The sequence below is a fragment of the Impatiens glandulifera genome, chromosome 4 (assembly GCF_907164915.1).
Source record: "Impatiens glandulifera chromosome 4, dImpGla2.1, whole genome shotgun sequence".
Lineage (NCBI taxonomy): Eukaryota > Viridiplantae > Streptophyta > Magnoliopsida > Ericales > Balsaminaceae > Impatiens > Impatiens glandulifera.
In genome coordinates, this window is record NC_061865.1 from 14955796 (window position 1) to 14980804 (window position 25009).

The window sequence follows — 25009 nt, forward strand, 5'->3', positions numbered from 1 at the left end:
AGTAAAAATGAGCACAACAATATTCAACTCCCTTTTCAATTGTTGTCACATATCCTAACAATTATTTTAAAAAAACATAATTATAATTGATTAAAGAATAATATATTTAATTATATAAAACTAAATAATTTTTGTATTTTTTTATATCTTTCTATTCAAAATTAACACTATACTATTTTTTATAAATATTAAATATATTTTATAAATAAATAAATTTCTATTACAATTTTCAATTAAAAAAAATATAATTACATCAATTAATTATTCTTTTTATTTGTAATACTAAACAAATATTTTTACAAATAAAATTAATCCATAATACACTGCAATAATTATAAAATAAATATTTTGATATATAAATTAATAAATAAAATATGAGAGTATAAGTAATTGTTTTTTTATCCTTAAAGCATATTAATGTTTACTTTAAAATATTAAAAAACTAAATAATTTTTGTAAGATTTTTTTAAATATTCTTTTTATTTAATAATTTTCCATAATATGATATAATATTTAGAAATAATTTTATTTCTAATAAATCTAGAAAAACATAATTTAAAATTCATTTTTTAATTTTTACTTAAAAATATTTATACAAAAATAAAATATTTATTTTAGTTTAATATTAAATTGAAAATAATTTTCATAAAATTAAACAAATATATTGTTTTAAATGATGATATAAAATTCATTATACATTTAAAAAAAATATAATAATAACACTAGTTTTACTTTTATATTCATAGTTAAAAAATAATATTTTTTTTATAAATTTATATTAATAAATTATAAAATAATAAATATTTTTCCTTATTTCCTTTATAGTTTTAATAAAAACATATTCTTAATTATTATACATTTAAAAAAAATATTGGTATGTATAAATAAATAATAATATTTATAATTTAAATTTAATTTTTAATATAATATTTTAAACAACATTTAATTATACATTAAATCTATAAAATTCATTATCTAAACTTATTTTATATTATTTTAAATATAAATATTATTTTAATTAAAAAATAAACATTATTATTTTTTATTTTAAAAATAATTTTAAAAAATATAAATTATTATTAATTAATTTATATTTATTTAAAATAATATTTTTTAATATTTAAATAAATTTTGTTTTATAATTATAACTTTATAATTATTAATTTCATATATTTACTCTTTTTTTTATTATGAAAATATTGATAATAAACAAAACTATTATAATAATATATATATATTAAACTAATATTATTTATTCCATTAATTTGACAATATCATTATAAAAAAAGTTAACTAATATAAAATAATTTTAAGAAATACTTTATCAAAAATAAATTTATATTATTATAAAAATTACATTAATTTTATAAATTATAAAAATAATAAGTTAAATTTTTTTATGTTATAAGAAAAAAAATTATTATAATAATTTTTTAGATAAAAATATTAAATTTAATATTTCAATTTTATAAATAATATATTTTAATTAAAAAAACAAGTGAGTTTATAAAAATTAATATAAGGAATGTGCTGAAGATATATGGTGAGTTTCAATACCCTAAATTTATTTATTTACTTATTATAATTTTTCAAATATTATTTATTAGTTTAATTAATAAATAAATTATATATAAAAAAGTTTAAAAATTAAAAATATTTTAATTTTCTCATATATATATATATTAAATATATTAAATTTATATTATCATTAATATTTATAAAAACATATTTAAAATTTTAATTTTATTAATAAATATATAAATTTTAATTTTTTTATAACAAAATTAAATTTGTAATATTGTTATAAAATAAATATATAAATATTTTATACAAATTATCAAACTTAATTTTTTTTTTATAATTTTAGTTTTTTTTATTAAATATTTTTTATTAAAGAATTATACTAATTATATGTTAATTAATATAAATTTATTAATTTTTGTTGAATTAAATTTTATTATAAAAGAAGATAAATATAAAAATTAATAATTGAAAAATATAAATTTATATTATAATATAATAATAAATAAATATTTAAAAATTAATATAAAATAAATAATAAAAATATATACTTTATATAAATTAATTAATTTTAGTTGATATAATAATTTTATATTAAATTAAATTTGATATTATTTATTTAATAAAAATAAATTATTTAAATTAATTTATTGTTATATTATTTATTTATAATAAATATTTTTATTACAAATCTAAAAACCATAAATGTAGATTAATAAAAAAAAATATGAGTTATAGTTTTATTAAAAAAATAAAAATAAATAACATAATTAATATCTAAATAATTCACATTCTTATTATAATCTATAATCCTATGTAAATATTATAATAATTTATTAAAAATTATAAATAAAAAAATTAATATACTCACATGATTTTCTAAATAATAATAATGATTATTTATCAATTCATATTTCCGTACAATCTGAAATAAAATTATTTTATTTAATTAATTATAATTAAATCAATGAAATTTTATTTAAATATATAAAAATAATAACTAGAATTACATTAAATATGAATCTATTAAGAAAAAACAAATTATTTATGTTTTTTAGAAACAAATACAAATATATATTAATAAATTTTAAATTAGAGTATAACTTATGTTTATATTTATTTATTTTTTAAAATAATATATAAAAGCATAAAGATTTTAATTTAAAAATCATTATTATTTTAGAATTTTCTTAAGTTTTGTCTATTTTTAAATAGATGTTTAATTTAAACTTTAATGGTGAACTTAGCTGTTTAGTTCATAGATAGGTTTCATCAATATCTAAATAAATTATTTACACTATCCTCTCTCTCATTTAATTACTATTAAAAAAAATTAACCTAAAAAGTAGAGAGAGTTTGAAATCTTTTAAATTAATTTTCTAAAGTTTAACTATATATGACTCAAATTTATAATGTTGTACAAAATGACTTATTAATTCATTAATTCTGTGTCTACTTAAGTTATATATATTTCACAATAAAATATAAAGTAATATAAACTTGATATTAATTTTGTGTTGTAAAAATGGAATAATAATTTTTATTATTTAATTAGAGAGTGTGTAATACTCAATAAAGAGTCTAAATATGACAATTATGATAAAATTTGATTTTTCAAATTATGCAAAATGGATTACTTACAATTTAAATTGGTGTTATGTTATATGCATATAAGAAGTCAATTGAAAGATATTATAAAAGAAATTGATAATATGTAAAATATTGAGTTAAAAAAATACATTTTCTTTAATAATCATATTAAAACAAATTCAATGATGTGAGCTGTGAAAAATCCACCAAAAATCATTGCATCAAAAAAATTCCGTCAGTATTCCAAAACAAGTTCAACATGGAATCAGAAATCAAACATGCCAGCCATTAACTCCATTATTGGAGAACTAATCATTTCAAGAAGATATTGGATTATATATAAAAAAAAATTGGGATTATTATCAATTCAAAGCATTTTCATCTATATCATAATCTAAATAAAATATATGAATTAGTAAACGCAAATCTTGTAGAGAAATCGCAATAAGAATAAGGGGCTTAGAAAAAAAAATAACTATCATTATTTATTTAGAAGTAAATAAAGTAATAAATCAATAAACAAGTAATAAAAAGTAACTAAGAATGAGAATAAAAAGTAGCTCTAAATTTAGACCCACTAGAAATTAATTATATACATGAAATTTCCTTTCTAATCTGACAATGTGAGATTTTTAGCACCTTTCCTACCAAAGCTTATGTTCTAGCTTAAAGTTATAGTTTGCACAAGGGGTCAGAAACATGTCAATATATTTAAATTATTTAGTAAAAGTAGACAACATATTCAAATTACTCGTTAGCAAGGGAAACATTAAATCCTTCCAGAACCGTGAAATAACCAAAACACTTGATCAGCAATTAGAAACCGATCCAATCATCGAGTCACCTTAATGATCCAACTTTGGGTACATGCATTGAGGCATGATACTGATCCCAGGAATCAAAAACTATTTATAATAGATAAAATAATATATGCCTAGTTAACAAAAATTGTATCTCTATAGCTCTTCAGTATTAACAATTAATTCAGTATGTGTCACAAACAAATTAAGCAAGAGAAAAGTTATATAAGGCTGTTATGAAAATCAAATCTGAGCCTTTTTATCCTTCTTCCACTGAAAATGTGAACTAAAACATAATAACACTTAGAATATTTAAAAGAAAGTCACTTGAATTATTTATAGAAAAATAATAAAAAGTGACTGTCCAATTAAGACCAACCAATGGGGGATGATAGGGCTTGGGCAAAATATAAAGTATAATTCGTCTTATTGCTTCCCATTTGGTGTCCTGTATGAATGAATATCCAGCATTTAAAACATTGGATTATTATCAATTTAAAACATTTTCATCTAAATGTTTATTTCATTCACCTTTCCATCCATGCCCTCCTGTATCCCTGCTGCAGAATCCTCACGAGTGGCGTATTGAATAAAACCAAAATCAATATATTAATGACCCAAGACTAACTCAAAGTCAATATATTAGTAGAGCTTCTTGTAGTTCTAATCTACTTCAATATGTTGTACTATTCTTGTGAATTGCAATAAATTATATTAGGAGTACTATTTATCCACTAATAGGAAGTCTAACTTTTGCTTCAAAGTTTTGTGTTTTGACACCCATAGGAGAATACTCATATGATCTCCTCAACACTCAATCCAAATGAAGAAGATCATTAACCAACTCAATCATCCAGTCAAATCACCTTAATGACCCCACTTTGGGTATAGACATGATAATGACCCCACTTTGAGTATAGACATGATACTGATCCCAGCAAACAAAATTTTGTTCCTAATTGATGCATTGTTACTTCAGTTCTTTGTCCAGTCATACATTTTGGTTAACCGACATCTTTGTCAAATGAGATTTGCTCTCCAATTTTATAATTATCTATAACATTACCTTTCTAACATTATTCCCCTATTCTCCTTTTATGGAGAGCATTCATTGTCTTATGGTCTCAATACCAGCAAACACCCATATCCAAATTTTACTTCTGATAATCAATCACTTTGATGCCCCCGCTTGGGTTACATGCTAACGAGCCCAGCGATTATAATGTTAATTCTAGTCAGTTATATTCATGATATTACCTTTTCAATCAAAATATGGATGTGGGATTTAGTAGCATTCCTTAATTCGTCATTTATGTCGAGCATCTATTGTCTTCAAGTCTCGATATATACCAAATTCATCTACATTATTATGCCTGCAATCACATTTTGCAGAGATAAACAAAGTTAAAAAATCCTCCCTCATCTAAAATATGTATTCAGACTCTTTGTTCTTTTCATCCAATAAAAGTATCTACAAATGAAAGAACGGAAAAGAAAAAATAAATAAATGAATATATCTAGCCTTTTAAGAGCAGAAGCAATTATATTCTTTTGATTCTTTAAAGGCTGATAGAGTACCTACTCCCCTTGTACCTGCATCTTAATCAGAGAATGAGAACAACACATTATTAAGTTATTAGAGAAGCAATTAACATTAACAAAATTTATTGCAATTAGGTAGTAACATTAACAAAACAAAGTTATCAATTAAAAGGCCCAAGTAATGGGCAATATTAATAAAAAAAAAAAAGTGATTGTCCAATTAGGTAGTAACCAATGGGCTGATAGAGCTTAGGAAGCACCGGCCCGTTATCCTTCCACTGCAAGGAAAGGGAGGTGGTCGCTGCTCTGTGAAACCAGCCTGGCGCTATGCCCTCCACTCTAAAGGAGCACAGGCCCGAGCCTTCGCTCAAGCCCGTGGCCCTAACTCATCGCTTGGAACGGGCGGGCCAGCAATTAGCAACCCAGAACCCCACCCAATTGGTCAAACCCATTATCCAATCACAGTAATGCCCCCGCTTGAGTTACAGGCCCATGCTACTGAGCCCGGCGATTATAAGTTTAAATGTAATCAATTATATTCATAACATTACCTTTCTAATCTAGCAATGTGGGAATAATGTCCACCCTCCTTCATTTGCTTTTTGTACCCTACCCAGCTGATTTGCTAATTTACCATACATATATCTAGAAAGCATGAAATTCAAACAGGTAAGGCATCCACTCCCCCCTATTAGTCCTTTATGTACAGCATCCATTGCCTTCTGAACTCAACATACCACCAAATCCATATCCAAATTCGCTAATCTTCAAAAGAAATGAACAAAGTTAAGGGATCCTTAGAAAGAAAAAGATACGTGTTCTTAAACGCTAATCTTCGATGAAACCCATGGGTTATGGTTTTGACAATTCGTAGGAGTGAACAAATAAGAAAACATAGGCTATCAATTGAATTAGAATAGGTCACCCAAATAAAAGGTACCAAAGGAGGTCATTATTATTTTGTACAAAATCCAAAATAAGAAACTGTAATGTAATAGATGTAGTTACTTGAGAGTTTTGTGAAGATTATATATGAAGATAAATGTTTGCAAGACTTTATGATTGCAGAGTCGGATCTTATACATACATACATACAGTCGGATCGCTGTTACAGTTTTGTCATCAATCATGCATCATCCAATAATAGCTACAAACAAATTGTTGTAGTCTCCAAATTAGTAGAACACGCTACCTAAACCCTAAGCAATCTCATTATTGGCGCCAAAACTAAGAAGAATATTCGTTGAAGCTAGTTAATATATAGAACAATAAGGAAACTTCATCTGATGAAGCACGTACAGTGGTTACAAATGGATCGCTGTTACAGTTTTGTCATCAATCATCATCATCCAATAATGGAATTGATTATGTTGATTCACCACTGGTCGTGATGATATCATAAACAAGCAGTCGCATAGATGGGGATTGATTCCAGGAAAATTTGGCAATAATGGAATTGGCTGATTACTATTAACATTGGTGGGTAAGGTTCTATGGTGGGAATGCCAGACAAAGTATTTGAATCTAATAGAGTCATTTCACACTAATGAGCTATCATGTATGCTTACAATCCAGAACCCCATCCAATTGATTAAACCTATCATCCAGTTACCTGAATGTCCCTCTTAAGTTATAGGCCAATGCTAATGAGCCCCGCAATTATAACAATAGTTCTAATCTCAATTATATCCATGAGAATTTATTTCTAATCTAGCGCAATCTACTAACAACATAGAACATATATTAATAAAATGTTACTTACATGTCAGTTAGTTGTAAGGCATTGCATCCTTCAGACAGGGAAGACACATTCCTTTCTAAATCCATTCATTCCTTCTGGTTCTCACCACCAACAAACACAAAATTCCTTGACATTCTGGATGGGATTGATCCACAAGATACAACAATGATGATAAATTCATGCCATCAGTAATCTATCAGATATCAAAACATGTTCATCATCGAATCAGAAATTAACATGCCACCAATTACCAGCATTGTTCCCAAATGAAGGCAGTAGAGTACTTGGTCTAACTTGTAAGACATTGCATCCTTCTGACAGCGAAGAGACATTCCTTCTGCTTCTCACCACCAACAAACACCAAATTCCTTTACATTCTGGATATCCATGCCATCAGTATTTCAAATATCATTCTATGGAATATCGAATCAAGTCATTAGTATTTCAAATATCATTCTATGGAATATCGAAACAAGTTCATCAGTGAAAACGATAAGTAATCCAGACATGAAATTATACAAACTAATAAATCGGTAATAATGTATTTGGGATCAATAAAATAAAAATAAAAAAGGTTTAAGTTATAAGGGATATAACATGAAGTGAAGATTTCTCCATTAGAAGGAGTTCATCTCTTCAATCACTAAATTAAATAATTGTATCTATTTTATTTTTTTGTGACTCAAGATTTAAAAATGTCTTTTGAAGAAGCTACATATTTCTTGAAAAAATTATCAAAAAAATATTTTAATTAATAAAAGTTTATCACATCTTTTATATCAAATAAAATTACTTTTAACAATTTTCAATGGTAAGGTAACTTAAAAATGATGTTTCCCTTAAAAAGGTAAAGAAACTATTTGTTTGATTTTCATAATTCCACAAGCATAATCCAGACTTTTATTAGTGATTAGTGACCCAACTATTCACTCACCAAAAGCTGACATTAATTCCACGAGCCAACACCTAGCTAAAGACATGTCCCTTCCAACGTGTACACTGACATGGCATTTCTTCTTCTGACGTGGCAAGCCAGCTCATCACACATCAAGCCCAGCACATACTTCAGTAATGACTACATACTTAGTACACGGTTGTCCCTTGTCATGTGGAATAAAGGAGTGTTCCTTTCCAGCCCTTTATAAAGGCACTTATAGATACTTTGTTTTCTACACTCAAACAAGGCCAAGTTATTTCTATCTAAGCAAGTATTTCTCTTCTTCATTTCTTTCACAATTTTCTGTCCAAATCCACAATGACTCTGGTAGCTCTGAAATCCATTATTATGATGAGTAATTCGTGGTGCCTGATACACGGAGATGGAGACGATAACAGTGATTATGATTATGCTCCTGCAGCATGTTTGGAAGGAGGCGGCGATGACGACGCTGATTATGATTATGCTCCTGCAGCATGATTAACTACATCATCTTCACATAGATATTTTATAAATCAATATATTATTGACCCAAGATTAACTCAAGGTTATTATATTAGTAGAGCTTCTTGTAGTTTAAATCTACTTCAATATGTTGTACTATTATTGTGAGTTGCAATAAATTATATTATGAGTACTCTTTATCCACTCCATGGAAGTCTAACTTTTGCTTCAAAGTTGTGTTTTTACTCCAATTGGAGAATAGTGCAGAGACATAGACCACTATACTTGATCCAAATGAAAAAGTCATTAATAGAATTCTCAAGTCACCTTAATGACCAAGTACTCCAATATCATTCTATTTAATCAATCTATCAAATACCAAACATGTTCATCATCGAATCAGAAATCCACTGAAGGCAGTAGAGTCCTTGGTCTAGCGATTTCAGAAAATATAACCCATCCGTCCAAGAACTAAGCACTCAAGAAAACATTGGATTATATCAATTTAAAGCATTTTAATCTAAATCACATTTGATAGAAGGTCAGGGGAATTGAATTTGGCAAGGTCTCAAGTATAATAACAACTTACCAACAGTTAAAGTAACTCACAATATCTCCCCATTTGCTAAGTGCAACAAACAAATGAAACAATTCCAGCATTTGCAACTAAACTTTCAAAGCAGAAAGATCATTGATGTGGTCATTGAAAGATTGATAAAATGGGAACAAGTTGTATGTGGTGTCTGAGAGATGAATTCCTTCCATTTGAAAAGAGTTGAGCATGAAGCATTGTTAACAGCTTAGTGCAGAACCTGTATCCACAGTAGTGAAAACCAAATATGAGCCTTTCAGAGTAGCAGCAATATATATTTTAACAGCAAAAGTGGATTGATTACTTTCATCTCTACCATGCAAATCCAGCAGAGAAGACTGCCTGTCAATCTTAAGTTTCCCAAATGTTACATGTCAGTTGTAAGCTTTTTCATCCTAAGTTCAAAATGTACCAAAAAAGACAATTTGTTCACTTCTTATTGAAAGAAACTAATTAATGTCAACATGATCTTTCAGATGAACATAGGATATGTAATTAAAAGGTTGAAAAAAACTGTAGTCATACCCACCTTAGAGATAAAAGTAATCCAAGTGGGGTAATAATATAAAAAAAAGTGATTGTAGGGATATAAACATACAGAAGTACATTGTTCTCTTGTTATTGAAAGAAACTAACTAATGGCAGCATGATCTTTCAAATGCTAGTTAGTACCCAAAAAATGTATCACTTAAAAGGCCCAAGTGGAATAATAAAAAATGTGACTGTCCAATTAGGTAATAACCAATGGGCTGATAGAGCCTTAGGAAGCACCGGCCCGTTATCCTTCCACTGCAAGGAGAGGGAGGTGGTCGCTGCTCTGTGAAACCAGCCTGGCGCTATGCCCTCCGCTCTAAAGGAGCACAGGCCCGAGCCTTCGCTCAAGCCCGTGGCCCTAACTCATCGCTTGGAACGGGCGGGCCAGCAATTAGCAACCCAGAACCCCACACAATTGATCAAACCCATCATCCAATCACATTAATGCCCCCGCTTGAGTTACAGGCCCATGCTACTGAGCCCGGCGATTATAAGTTCAATTCTAATCAATTATGTTCATAACAATACCTTTCTAATCTAGCAATGTGGGAATATCATGTCCCACCTCCTTCATTTCCTTTATGTACGTACCTTGCTGGTTTGCTCATTTACCATATTATATATCCAGAAAACATTAAATTCAGAGAGGTAAGGCATCCAATTCGTCCATACATTGCCTTCTGGTCTCAATATACCAGCAAACACATCCAAATTCGCTAATCCTCAAAAGAAATGAACAAAGTTAAAAGATCCATAGAAAGAAAATATATGTATTATTCTTAAAAGCTAATCTTCAATGAAACCCAATGGTTATATATGATTTGACAATCAGCTATCAATTGAATGGGAAAAGGTCACCCAAAAGGTAACAAATCCAAATCCAAAATGAGAGACTGTAATAGATGGAGAGCTACACTGCGTTGCTTCTTTGTTAATAATTTGTTGGGAATGAAAGCAGATAAAAATGGTATCTATGTAGACTTGTAGTTACTTGACAAACAAACAAAGGGAGAGAAGGGATTCAACATTTTATGATGATTGATAACTGTATATGGAAATTATGATTGCGAGCTAACCATCTATCTGGATTTATTCCATGAATGCAGAGTCGGAACTTTTACGGTCACTGTCTCCATCTGATGAAGCACAGGTTTAAAATTGATCGCTGTTCCCTGCCACAGTTTTGTCGTCCTCATCCAATAAAAGTATCTACAAACAAACAAACAAACAAACAAACGAAGGAAGAAAAAACAAATTAACATCTTCGGCTACAGAATGAATGAATTCAAGTTGTAGTAGTCTCCAAATGGAGATAAACCCTAAGCAACCTGACTCAGTATCTCCATTCAAGCTCACAGTCACAGAATAATAACGAAACTTACTCGATTCTCTGTCGCATGATCGATGGTGGAAACACCACCGTTGGTTCCCTCAGCGTCATCGGCTGACTGAATAAGGCGGAAAGGAGAAGACTAGGGAACATGGATATTGGATCCACTGCTCTGAACCAGACGGTGCAAAAATTAAGCATCATTATATATATATAGATTAGTTAGTTAAAAAGTTGAACTTATATTAATATTAAAACGTCTCGCGTTTATCAAATTTGGTGTTGAATTTAAAATATAAAGTCTTTGTAGCCTAGTTGGTTAAAGAGTTGTACTTGTTTTGTTAGGTTGCAAGTTCGAAACATACCTCTAGCATTTTTAATTTTATTTTTAACCGTTTTAAATTTAAAAACGGGTCAACCCACAATCCGACCCAAGTATCCAAATTAACCACAGCTCTCGACCCGGCAATCCGGACACTTTAAAAATTAAGCATCATTATATATATAGAAATTGGAGAATAGTGCAGAGACATAGACCACTATACTTTATCCAAATGAAAAAGTCATTAATAGAATTCTCAAGTCACCTTAATGACCAAGTACTCCAATATCATTCTATTTAATCAATCTATCAATTATCAAATACCAAACATGTTCATCATCGAATCAGAAATCCACTGAAGGCAGTGGAGTCCTTGGTCTAGCGATTTCAGAAAATATAACCCATCCGTCCAAGAACTAAGCACTCAACAAAACATTGGATTATTATCAATTTAAAGCATTTTCATCTAAATCACATTTGATAGAAGGTCAGGGGAATTGAATTTGGCAAGGTCTCAAGTATAATAACAACTTACCAACAGTTAATGTAACTCGTTATATCTCCCCATTTGTTAAGTACAACAAACAAATGAAACAATTCCAGCATTTGCAAATAAACTTTCATAGCAGAAGATCTTTGATGAATGGTTTGATGTAATCATTGAAAGATTGATAAAAAAGGAACAAGTTGTCTGAGAGATGAATTCCTTCCATTTGAAAAGAGTTGAGCTTCAACCTGTACCCACAATAGTGAAAATCAAACATGAGCCTTTAAGAGTATCACCAACATATATTTTAACAGCAAAAGTGGATTACCATCATCTCTATCATGCAATACCAATCAGAGAACACCTTATTTCATAGCAGAAGATCATTGATGTGGTCATTGAAAGATTGATAAAATGGGAACAAGTTGTATGTGGTGTCTGAGAGATGAATTCCTTCCATTTGAAAAGAGTTGAGCATGAAGCATTGTTAACAGCTTAGTGCAGAACCTGTATCCACAGTAGTGAAAACCAAATATGAGCCTTTCAGAGTAGCAGCAATATATATTTTAACAGCAAAAGTGGATTGATTACTTTCATATCTACCATGCAAATCCAACAGAGAATGAGGTTATTATTAATTAGAGAAGACTGTCTGTCAATCTTAAGTTTCCCAAATGTTACATGTCAATTGTAAGCTTTTTCATCCTTAGTTCAAAATGTACCAAAAAAGACAATTTGTTCACTTCTTATTGAAAGAAACTAACTAATGTCAACATGATCTTTCAGATGAACATAGGATATGTAATTAAAAGAAACTTATGTATTACTTGAAAGGTTGAAAAAAACTGTAGTCATACCCACCTTAGAGATTAAAGTAATCCAAGTGGGGTGGGTAATAATAATAATATAAAAAAAAAGTGATTGTCCAATTAGGTAGTAACCAATGGGCTGATAGAGCTTAAGAAGCACTGGCCCGTTATCCTTCCACTGCAAAGAGAGGGAGGTGGTCGCTGCTCTGTGAAACCAGCCTGGCGCTATGCCCTCCGCTCTAAAGGAACACAGGCCCGAGCCTTCGCTCAAGCAAGTGGCCCTAACTCATCGCTTGGAACGGGCGGGCCAGCAATTAGCAACCCAGAACCCCACCCAATTGGTCAAACCCATTATCCAATCACAGTAATGCCCCCGCTTGAGTTACAGGCCCATGCTACTGAGCCCGGCGATTATAGGTTGAATTCTACTCAATTATATTCATAACATTACCTTTTTAATCTAGCAATGTGGGAATAGTGTCCACCCTCCTTCACTTGGTTTTTGTACCCTGCTGATTTGCTAATTTACAATACATATCTAGAAAGCATGAAATTCAAACAGGTAAGGCATCCACTCCCCCCATCCATTGCCTTCTGTTCTCGATATACCACTTAATTCGCTAATCTTGAAAAGAAATGAACAAAGTTAAGGGATCCTTAGAAAGAAAAAGATATGTGTTTTTAAACGCTAATCTTGGATGAAACCCATGGGTTATGGTTTTGAGAATTCGTAGGAGTGAACAAATAAGAAAACATAGGCTATCAATTGAATTAGAATAGCTCGGCCAAACAAAAGGGGTAGCAAAGGAGGTCATTATTATTTTGTAATGAGAAACTGTAATGTAATAGATGGAGGGAGAGCTACTGCATTGCTTCAGTATAATTTTCAAAATTGTATCTACTTGAGAATTTTGTGAAGATTATATATGAAGATAAATGTTTGCAAGACTATATATATATATATATGGAAATTATGATTGCAGAGTCGGAACTTATACATACATACAGTCACTATCTATCTATCTATCTCCATCTGATGAAGAAGCAAAGTGGTTAAAAATGGATCGCTGTTACAGTTTTGTCATCAATCATCATCATCATCATCATCATCATCATCATCCAATATATAATAAAAGTATCTATCTACCTACAATTAAACAACGAAGTAAAAGAAAAACAAATTAACATCTTCGGCTACAGAATGAATTCAGTTGTAGTAGTCTCCAAATGGAGATATCTAAATAAACCCTAACTAAGCAACAAGTATTGGCGCGAAAAGTAAGAAGAATATTGATTGAAGCTACTAGCTAGCTAAGCTAATATACAGAATAAGGAAACTTCCTTTTTCGGTCGATTCTCTGCCTGCCTCGGCGGAGGATCGATCATTGTTGTCGCCCCGACGATTGCAGCGACAGAGAAGTTGATCGACGGCTGAATAAGGCGGAAAGGAGAAGACGATGGAAGATGGATCCACTGCTCCGAACAACTAAAACAAACAGGAACAAGTTCGCCGCCCTAGCCTAGCCTATATTATTAGAATTACAAGTATAAGAAATACAAGGAAGGAAGGAAGGAAGGAATAGGAGGAGTCGTAGCTTCTTCAACTATACTTACTTCATTATTTTGGGCGGTTACACATGATGATTGCTCACATTTTACAAAATCTTCAATTTTATAAAATAAGTCTCAATATCTTTTTATTTCTCTAAATAATCTAATCAATAACTTTTTTTTTATTATGTTTTACGTATGGAAGGAAAAAATAAATAAACATTGGTCAATCAAGGCCTGGGCCTGAGGAAGGAAGAGAGGCGACATGCTACGACCCCCGAGAAAGAACCGACGGAACCACAATGATCGCCAACAATCGAAGGATCATTGAAGGACCCGCGACCTTGCAAACGTCCAAACGCCTAGACGCAAACAACATGCGGAAGGCACACTCATTTCCCTACATCTTTGTCTACTCCTTTCCCTCTTCCAGATGATTCCTATCATAATCGGTATAATCAATTTTAAAAAAAAAAAAACATTTGATTTAATGAATCAAATCGCCCGACAGACCTGAGTTGGTCTTAAAGAGTTGAAGGTGGTCATTCGTCCGAGATAGAGCAGAAAAATCAGAACAAAAAGTTACAGAGAAGGCGAGAGAAAAAAAAAGAAGGAAAAAATCGCCTTTGTTGTATGGAAGAGCTTGCTGATTCAATATTTTGGAATTGAATGCCTTGATTTGGTGTGATATCAATTGGGATACCTCTTTTGAATTACCTGTAAATTGTGTAAACTTTTGAATTTAATCAATTCTTCATATAAATTCGTAATTCTTTAACCCGTTTTCTTCCCCGGTGGTACTTGTCAAGAAGAAGGATCAAAGCTGGAGATTGTACATTGATTATCGACGATTAAATGAGGTAACCATTAAAGATAAATTTCTAATTCCTTTAATTGAGGAGTTGATGGATGAATTACATGGTAGCTGTATTTTTTCAAAACTGGATTTGCGTTCGGGTTATCATCAAGTGAGGATGCATGAAGGTGATATTTGTAAAACTGCTTTTAAAACTCATGAGGGGCATTATGAATTTGTAGTAATGCCATTTGGGTTAACCAATGCCCCTTCGACATTTCAAAGGATGATGAATGAAGTTTTAAAACCTCACCTAAGGAAGTTTGTTTTGGTCTTCTTTGATGACATTTTAATATACAACAGGAATTTGAATGAACATGTGAAGCATTTGAGGCTGGTTTTTGAGTTGTTAAGACAACAACGGTTAGTTTTGAAGTATTCAAAATGTGCTTTTGCTTGCCGGGAGATTGACTATTTGGGCCATGTGATTTCACAAGAAGGGGTGGCTGTGGACATGTCTAAAATCGCAGCAATTGAATCGTGGCCACAACCGAGTAATTTGAAACAATTGAGGGGTTTTTTGGGACTCACAGGTTATTATCGAAGGTTTATAAAAAATTATGGATCCATTGTGGTTCCCTTGACAGTGCTGTTAAAAAAGGGAAATTTTGAGTGGAACGAGGCAGCAACAAAGGCCTTTAATGAGCTGAAAGGGTTAATGATGAGGCCACCGGTGCTCAAGTTGCAAATTTCGAAGAAGAATTCGTTATTGAGACGGATGCAAGTAAAACAGGGGTGGGGGTCGTTTTATTACAACAAGGACATCATATTGCATTCATCAGAAAAGGGTTAGGGTCAAGACTTCAAGCCTCATCAACATATGAACGAGAAATCTTGGCAGTGCTACATGCGATTAAGAAATGGAGGAGTTACTTACAGTTTAAACCATTCGTGATTAAAACGGATCACGAATCGCTTAAACATCTATTGGAGCGGAAAATTAAACACCCGAGTCAGGAGAAGTGGTTATACAAATTGGTGGGATTCGATTTTTCAGTACAATATAAGAAGGGCAAAGAAAATGTGGCAGCAGATGCATTATCGAGAATTTCAGAAGAGGGATTTTGCTCAGCAATATCAGAATTTTCATCAGTTTTATTGAAAAAAATTGAAAAATCGTGGAGTCAAGATTTGAACTTAAAAAAATCATTTCAACATTAGAGACGGATCCGTCAAGGGTAAAAGTGTTTTCCTTTATCAAAGGTCAGCTGCATAAAGAAGGGCGTTTGGTGGTGGGTTGTGATAGAGATCTGAGAACTTATGTTATTTCAACAATGCATAATTCAGCAGTGGGCGGACATTCAGGAGTAATGGTCACATATCAGAAACTGCGTCAAGCGTATTTTTGGAGAGGAATGGAACGAGATGTTAGAGAATTTGTGAGAAATTGTGTTATTTGTCAGCAACAGAAATGGGAGAATCAAGGGTATAAAGGGTTGTTGCAACCTTTGGCTATTCCTACATCAATTTGGAGTGATATTTCCATGGATTTCATTGAAGGTCTGCCTAAAGCCAATGGGTATTCTGTTATTTTTGTAGTGGTGGACAGACTCTCCAAGATGGCTCATTTTGTTGGGTTGAAACATCCATTTTCTGCTAGTGATATTGCTCAAGTGTTCATGGATAATATATTTCGATTACATGGAATGCCGCTGACCATTGTAAGTGACAAGGATAAAATCTTTGTGAGTACTTTTGGAAGGAATTGTGTAAATTGCAAGGTATTGAGCAGGCCATGTCATCAGCATATCACCCACAAACCGATGGGCAGATGGAAGTGGTTAATCGAAGACTGGAAACTTATTTACGTTGTATGGTAGGTCAAAAACCTAAGTCATGGGTAAGGTGGCTTCCTTTAGCTGAATGGTGGTACAATACAAACTTTCACTCGGCAGCGTTATCGTCACCATATGAAATCGTGTATGGTCAACCTCCACCAGTTCATCATCCATACTTAGCAGGGGACTCAAGGATTGAGGCAGTGGACCGCAGTTTGTCGGCAAGAGAAGAGGCATTGAAACTTTTGAAGTTTCATCTCCAACGGGCACAACATCGGATGAAGCAGCAATCAGACAAGAGAAGGGTCGATTGTGTTTACCAAGTGGGGTATTGGGTGTTTGTTAAGCTACAACCATACAGACAATCTTCGGTGAGAGGAAAAATGCACAAACTCAGCCCTAAGTTCTATGGACCCTTTCAAATAATGGAAAGGGTGGGGAAGGTGGCTTACAAGATTGACATTCCGTCCACAGCAAAAATGCACAATGTTATTCACATTTCTCAGCTAAAGAAAAAGGTGGGAAATGCAGTAGCCAATCCTCATATTCCTATCCTACAAGAGGACAGCCTTGTGGAACCAGTGACAATTCTAGATGAGAGAATTGTTTGGAAGGATGGAGTCAGTACGGGACAATTCCTGATCAGGTGGTCTAACGCTTCAGATGAGGATGCTAGCTGGGAGGAAGAGTCATGGTTGATGACAAAGTATCCTCAATTTGTGTTGACGGTGGGAGACACAGCTTCTTTCAATCAACTTGTTCGTGGGCGAACAAGTGTTGATGGGGAGGCTAATGTTACGAGAGGATTTTATGGTTATGTTTTCTAACCCTTAATAAGTCAACGGATTGTTAACGAAGTCGGCAGGTTCGGTAATTTCGGTAATTTCGGTAATTTCACTGTTAATAAGCTGTATTCACACATCAGGTTTTTTAGTTTTGAATAAGCTGTTACACAGCATATGAAAGGTCTTGTAGCAGTTGAGTAACTGCATTAGTTATAACAGAAGGGCAGTAACAGCTGGCCTTGCCAGCTGGCAAAGGCAGTTAGAGAGTCCTGTAAAGGGTGAATGATTCTGCCTTAAATACTTGCGGAACTGGAATAGAAACCACGACTGATGAATTGACTCTTCAGGTAACCCTGATTAACTTTTCCTATTCTCATTTTGCATCTGTCTAATTTCTTCTTCTAATTCAATCTCTTCTTCCTATCAATTGCAGATCTGCAATTATTCTCATTCTCTACTCTTTTAATCTCTCATCTTATCGGCAGTTACTAAGGTACTGTCAAACCTAGATTTCATATTATATACGTATAGTTTTCATAATATTACATATATTAATAAAATGTTAGTTACTTGTAAGACATTGCATCCTTCCGACAGCGAAGAGACATTCCTTCTGGTTCTCACCACCAACAAACACCAAATTCCTTTACATTCTGGATATTTATGCCATCAGTATTTCAAATATCATTCTATGGAATATCAAAACAAGTCATTGGTATTTCAAATATCATTCTATGGAATATCGAAACAAGTTCATCAGTAAAACAATAAGTAATCCAGACATAAATTATACAAACTAATAAATCAGTAATAATGTATTTGGGATCAATGAAATAAAAATAAAAAAAGGTTTAAGTTATAAGGGATATAACATGAAGGGAAGATTTCCTCATTAGGAGTTCATCTCTTCAATCACTAAATTAAATAATTGTATCTATTTTTTTTACTCAAGATTTGAAAACGTCTTTTGCAGGGGCGGAGCCACCCATGAGCTAGGGTGGGCTCCAGCCCCACCTAAATTAAAATGCTAAAACAAAATTTTTTATATATATGTTTGACATATGAGTCTTAGCCCAGTTGACTATGTTATTGAAATGTGAATATGAGGTCAAGTGATCAAACATTGGCCTCATCTTTAACTTATTTTATAATAATACATAAATTTTAATTAATATAAATTATTTATCTTTAACTTATTTTATAATAATACATAAATTTTAATTAATATAAATTATTTATAAGGGTAAAAAATAATAATAATAGTGTTTTGTATTTCTTAATTTTAAACTATTTCAAAAATTTATAAGAAAAATATAAATTAATATTAATAAACAAGTTCAAATAAAGAATTTGATATCTCTACTCAAGAACTTAACAAATCTCCTAAAATTGATGTTGATGTAAGTTCTCTTAAACTTGATCCAACATTACGTATTCCGATATGGAAATATCCTTTTAATCAAAGGGATGAAATTAGACGAGCTTATATCAAGATGGAGTCATATCAACCTATTAAGAATGAGTACCCGCCGACCAAATTTGGAAATCAAAATCGACGGTTCCAAAGTCATTGGTTTAAGAAATTTACTTGGTTAGAATACTCTCCTTTGAAAGATGCTGCATTTTGTTTCCCATGTTTCTTGTTTTAACATAAGCAATCCCAAAACCTACATTTACAATAGATGGATTCAAATATTGAAAGCGAGTTAATGATGAGGATAATTGCTCTTTTGTTATGCATATAAGATATAATATTTCACCACATAATAGGGCAGTTGAATATCTTGATAATCTAATGAATAATCTTGTCATATTGACAAAGTACTAAATGCACAGTCTTCAGATTGAAAACAAAATAACAGATTACGGCTTACAGCAACTATTGAAAGCACTCGGTGGCTCACTTTGCAAACATGTGCATTGAGAGGGCATGACGAGTTTCCATCTTCTAATAATCGTGAAAATTTTATTGAAAAAAAAACGGAACATAGAAAGTTAAATCTGAGATGCAAGTTGGAGTCAGCCCCAGGTAATTTTTCATCCTGGCTCCGCCCCTGGTCTTTTGAAGAAGCTACATATTTCTTGAAAAAATTATCAAAATAATATTTTAATTAATAAAAGTTTATCACATCTTTTATATCAAATAAAATTACTTTTAACAATTTTAAATGGTAAGGTAACTTAAAAATGATGTTTACCTTACAAAGGTAAAGAAACTATTTGTTTGATTTTCATAATTCCACAAGCATAATCCATAATCCAGACTTTTATTAGTGATTAGTAACCCAACTATTCACTAACCAAAAGCTGACATTAATTCCACGAGCCAACACCTAGCTAAAGACATGTCCCTTCCAACGTGTACACTGGCATGGCATTTCTTCTTCTGACGTGGCAAGCCAGCTCATCAAACATCAAGCCCAGCACATACTTCAGTAATGACTCCATACAATTTACACGGTTGTCAATTGTCATGTGGAATAAAGGATTGTTCCTCTCCAGCCCTTTATAAAGGCACTTATACATACTTTGTTTTCTACACTCAAACAAGGCCAGGTTATTTCTATCTAAGCAAGTATTTGTCTTCTTCATTTCTTTCATCATTTTCTGTCCAAATCCACAATGGCTCTAGTAGCTCTGAAATCCATTATTATGACGAGTAATTCGTGTTGCCTGAAACACGGAGATGGAGACGATAATAATGATTATGATTATGATTATGCTCCTGCAGCATGTTTGGAAGGAGGCGGTGATGAGTCATTAACTATTACATCTTCACATAGATATTTTGAAAATCAATATATTATTGACCAACGACTAACTCAAGGTTATTACATTAGTAGAGCTTCTTCTAATTCTAATCTACTTCAATATGTTGTATTATTCTTGTGAGTTGCAATAAATTATATTATGAGTACTCTTTATTCACTCCATAGAAGTCTTAACTTTTTCTTCAAAATTTTGTGTTTTGACACCGGTCCAAATGAAAAAAAAATCATTAATCGAATTCTCAAGAAAATCTACTCAATCATCCAGTCAAGTCACCTAAATAATGATCCCACTTTGGTATAGACATATGATACTGATCCCAGCAAACAAAATTCTGTTTCTAATAGATAAACTAATATATTCCTAGCTGAATAAGGAAATAAATCATTCAGAAAATATTTATCTAAATTAACTATTGATCAATTGTATATATCCATAAAATGTTCTTTCAAATCTACCAATATGGGAATTAAAGCAAGAACCTTAACAACCAAACAATAATAAGTGTTACTTGTCAATTACTGCATTGTTACTTCAGTTCTTTGTCCATTCATACCTTTTGGTTCTCATGATAAGAAAGCACCAGAATTCGACTATCTATTATTTGGCATTGCCTCAAATTCAACTGAAATTCTCTCATGTCAGACAACTTTAGATATGATTCCCTCGCTTTTGGGTTAAATGCTAATGAGCCCAGTGATTATAATGCTAATTCAAGTCAGTTATATTCATGACATTACCTTTCCAATCAATATATCGATTTGGGATTTAGTAGCATTCCTTTATTTGTCAAGCATCTATTGTCTTCGAGTCTCAATATATACAGAATTCATCAACATTATGCCTGCAATCACATTTTATCATTTTCAACTCATTATTTAGTTTATAGTTTGAGCCCAATACTATGCAATTGGACGAATTTATTTATAAAATGACTAAACCCAAAATAAATTTCACAATTCTTTAACCTTAATTATTTTTTTCTTTTTCTCTTGGCCGCCGTTTTTTTTCCTATTCCAACGCGCTCTTTCATCGTTCTACTGTTTTTACGACGACCTTTTATCTTCTTTTCAGAGACAACTTATTCTTCATATTTGACTAAACTCGGTCAAAAAATGAATATATACACATTTAAAATGATAACTCCACATTATAATCAAAATGTAATATACAATAAATATATATAAATATATATATATATATATATAAATATTATCTATTCTTAGTTATCAATCATAATATCACATTTTTTTTAATTATCACGCTTAATTAATTTAAGAATATATATATATTATAATTAATTATTTTAAAATTGAAACCATATATTTTAATTATAATTAAATTTAATACCATTAATTCTTTAAAAATTGAAAGCTAAAAATATTAGTTAATTTCTTATTTTCATTCATTATTATTAATAATTTTAATAACCAATCAATTCTTTAATTAAAACTAGAACAAATTAAATTATTATGTTCTAATTTATTTTTTATATATCATTTGTATAATGAATATGCGTATTAATGTTTCTTGAGAAATTTTTTATATCAAAATGTATTAGATTATAAAATTAAGCTTTAACAATATAACAACAAATGTGTTAATAATCAATATATATATACAATAAATACTTATCTTAATTTATTGATTTTTGTATTCCTTAAAATGAATCATTTCCATTTTTCGAAATGAGCATCATCTCTTTCGCAACACCGCAACTCGTATTTCTAAAACATCAAAGACTAATTTTTTTGATGGCACAAGCTCTTAAATAACTTATCACAAAGAAACTGATTTAAGATGGTTCAAATACTTGTCTTGAAATAACAAAAAAATATAATAGAACGATGTTACAAAGAAATTAAATAAAATACAATATATAAGGAACGATAGCACCAAATTTAAATGTTGATTCGAGACATGTGTTAGACACATTTCACTTAAAATAATTTTATCGTCTCCCGTTTGTGTTGGAGCTTATCGCAAATGGTTGTCTTCCAGGGTACCATGAATCCACTAGTTTCAATAGAAATGTCGAGCAAAGAACTTGAAAATTACTCATAAAATAAGGAGAGGACTTTTGAAATTTTAGAGTGAGAAATGATGAGATGATGTGTGGAGAGGAATACAAAGGTGAAAGGATATTTGTAGTTCAAAATTAAACTCATAATCAATTATTTAATCCAACGACCACTAATCCATCATTCATCAATCCAACGGTTATTCTTGATTGTTTTTTCATCATCCTTGCAAGTTATATCCAACAATAAGTATTTTGTAGTTATAATAGTAATTAACATTATTTGTTAATTGCCTCGTTCAAAAAATTGATGTTAATTATAACCATTAACAAATTCATTTTTATTTGGATTAAATTTCACTATAATTCATATTTGAATTTGATGTGAATTTCATTTGGGTTAATTTTCTTTTAATTCACATTTGAATTTGATGTGAATTTCATTTGGATTAATTTTACTTTAATTCACATTTGAATTTGATGTGAATTTCATTTGGATTAATTTCACTTTAATTCACAATTGAATTTGATGTGAATTTTATTTGGATTAATTTCATTTTAATTCAAATCTGAATTTGGTGTGAATTTATTTGGATTAAATTTCACAAGAAGGAGACGGTGAAACTGTTTTAAAAGAAATGTGTTAAATATATGTCTCGAATCAACATTTGATTTCGGTGATTTGGTTTCTAGTTTATTTATTTATTTTTGTAATATTATACTTTTATACTTTCTGTGATTTAGAGACAACATTACTAATCGTTACCTCATTAAATATTGATTAAGAAAGAGATATTAATTAAGATTCAAAGAGATTGAAAGACATTTAGGTTTATGTGACAATTATAATCTTCACTTGAATAATGTCTCATATCAACATTTATATCATTTTCATTAATTTCTTTATTAGAATAAGATCAATTTGACAAAATTTGTTATCATAATTTGGGCAATTATTTTTATATTTTGATAATCCTTATTATGTATTTAAATTATGTTATCAAAACATTTTGTTATTTTCACCAGTAATTTTCACTAAAAAAATTTAGATTTCTTTTATATATTCTTATTGAAATTGTGTTTTTACAAATCTGAGCATCATTTTTGCCATCTCAAAAGATTAACAATTTTTAGTAACTGAAATTTTTAATTTTTTTTACATTCAAAATGAAGTTATATTATTCAAAAATAAAAATACATTTTTATAATTAATTGTTTTTAGTGTTTTTGTTCTTAATAAGTTTTTATTTGTTGATTGTATTTTTTTTATTATAATATTGAGTCTAAATATTGACTAATTAATAAATATTGATACAATTGTAATTAAAAATAGAGAAATGATTGGAGGAGAGAATGACGTGGCGCCGCAATTTTATTCGTTGAAAAAATAACAAATTTCTTTTCTCTTCTCACCCTTTATCCTTTTTTCAACAATTGATGTAGTGACATGTCATTCCCGATATCACTTCTCTTAAAAATATTAGATAAAACTATTTTACATTTAATGATTTATAGTCTAATTGTTATTTGGGACTCAAACTTGAAGCGATTTTACCTAAGGCTCGAACTTTGAGTTCAGTCATTTAAGACTTAAACTATAAACAATTAGCCATTCGAGACTTTTCACCAAACTTACATTGTCTATTTTAATTGATGTAAAATTATTTTATTTTTAATTAATTAAAATTTGATTTTATGTCAAACACATCTTTTTCGTGAAATGAAAAGGTGTAGAGTATATGCAACTAAATAAATTGGTACCAACGTCACTCTGGACAAATTTGAATGAGGAAGAAGATAAGAGAAAAAGTATGTGTTTGACATAAAATCAAATTTTAATTAATTAAAAATAAAATAATGATACATTAATTATAAATTATAAATTATAAATTATAATAGACAGAAGAAAAACCTCAAATGTCCAATTGCTTAATAATTCAAACATTAAATAACTTAGTTTAAAGTTCGAACCCAATATGATGCAATTGGCCGGATTTATTTATAAAAAGACCAAGCCCAAAATAAAGTTCACAATTATTAAACCCTAATTATATTTTTCTTTTTATCTTGGCCGCCGTTTTATCCTATTCCTTTTATTTCTAATCTCCTCTCCTATTATATAAAGGACACAAACCCAAATGAAAAACTTCACTATGATTTTACCCTAATTATCTTTTTTCTTTCTTTTTTTCTCTATGGCTGTTTCTTCCTGGCCGCACTTCCCATCTCCTCTCCCGTTCTGTTGTAGTTCTAATCTTTAACCGTCTTCTCTTCCTGCTCCTGCTGTAGTTTGGATAAAAATAAAATAATGATACATTAATTATAATAGAATGAAGAAAACCTTAAATGACCAATTGTTTAATAGTTCAAACATTAAATAACTTAGTTTAAAGTTCGAGCCCAATAGTATGCAATTGGCCGGATTTATTTATAAAAGGATCAAGCCCAAAATAAAGTTCAGAATTATTTAACCCTAATTATATTTTTCTTTTTATCTTGGCCGCCGTTTTCTCATATTCCTCCTTGTATTTATAATCTCCTCTCTTATTATAAAAAGGGACACAAACCCAAATGAAAAACTTCATAGTGATTTTACCCTAA

General features: G+C 30.3%; 1 long non-coding RNA gene across 1 annotated transcript in view; it reads right to left on the minus strand.

Annotated features, from left to right (window-relative positions):
* LOC124936167 overlaps positions 1-11209 on the minus strand; it is an 83018-nt gene extending 71809 nt beyond the window's left edge. Inside the window, exons 1-7 of the long non-coding RNA XR_007099093.1 lie at positions 11084-11209; positions 10778-10910; positions 10230-10417; positions 8129-8600; positions 7446-7571; positions 7216-7329; positions 6005-6218 (exon numbers count right to left, since the gene is read on the minus strand). This is a non-coding gene — a long non-coding RNA (uncharacterized LOC124936167). The remainder of the gene's footprint in view (positions 1-6004; positions 6219-7215; positions 7330-7445; positions 7572-8128; positions 8601-10229; positions 10418-10777; positions 10911-11083) is intronic.
* Between the last annotated feature and the right edge of the window lie 13800 nt (positions 11210-25009).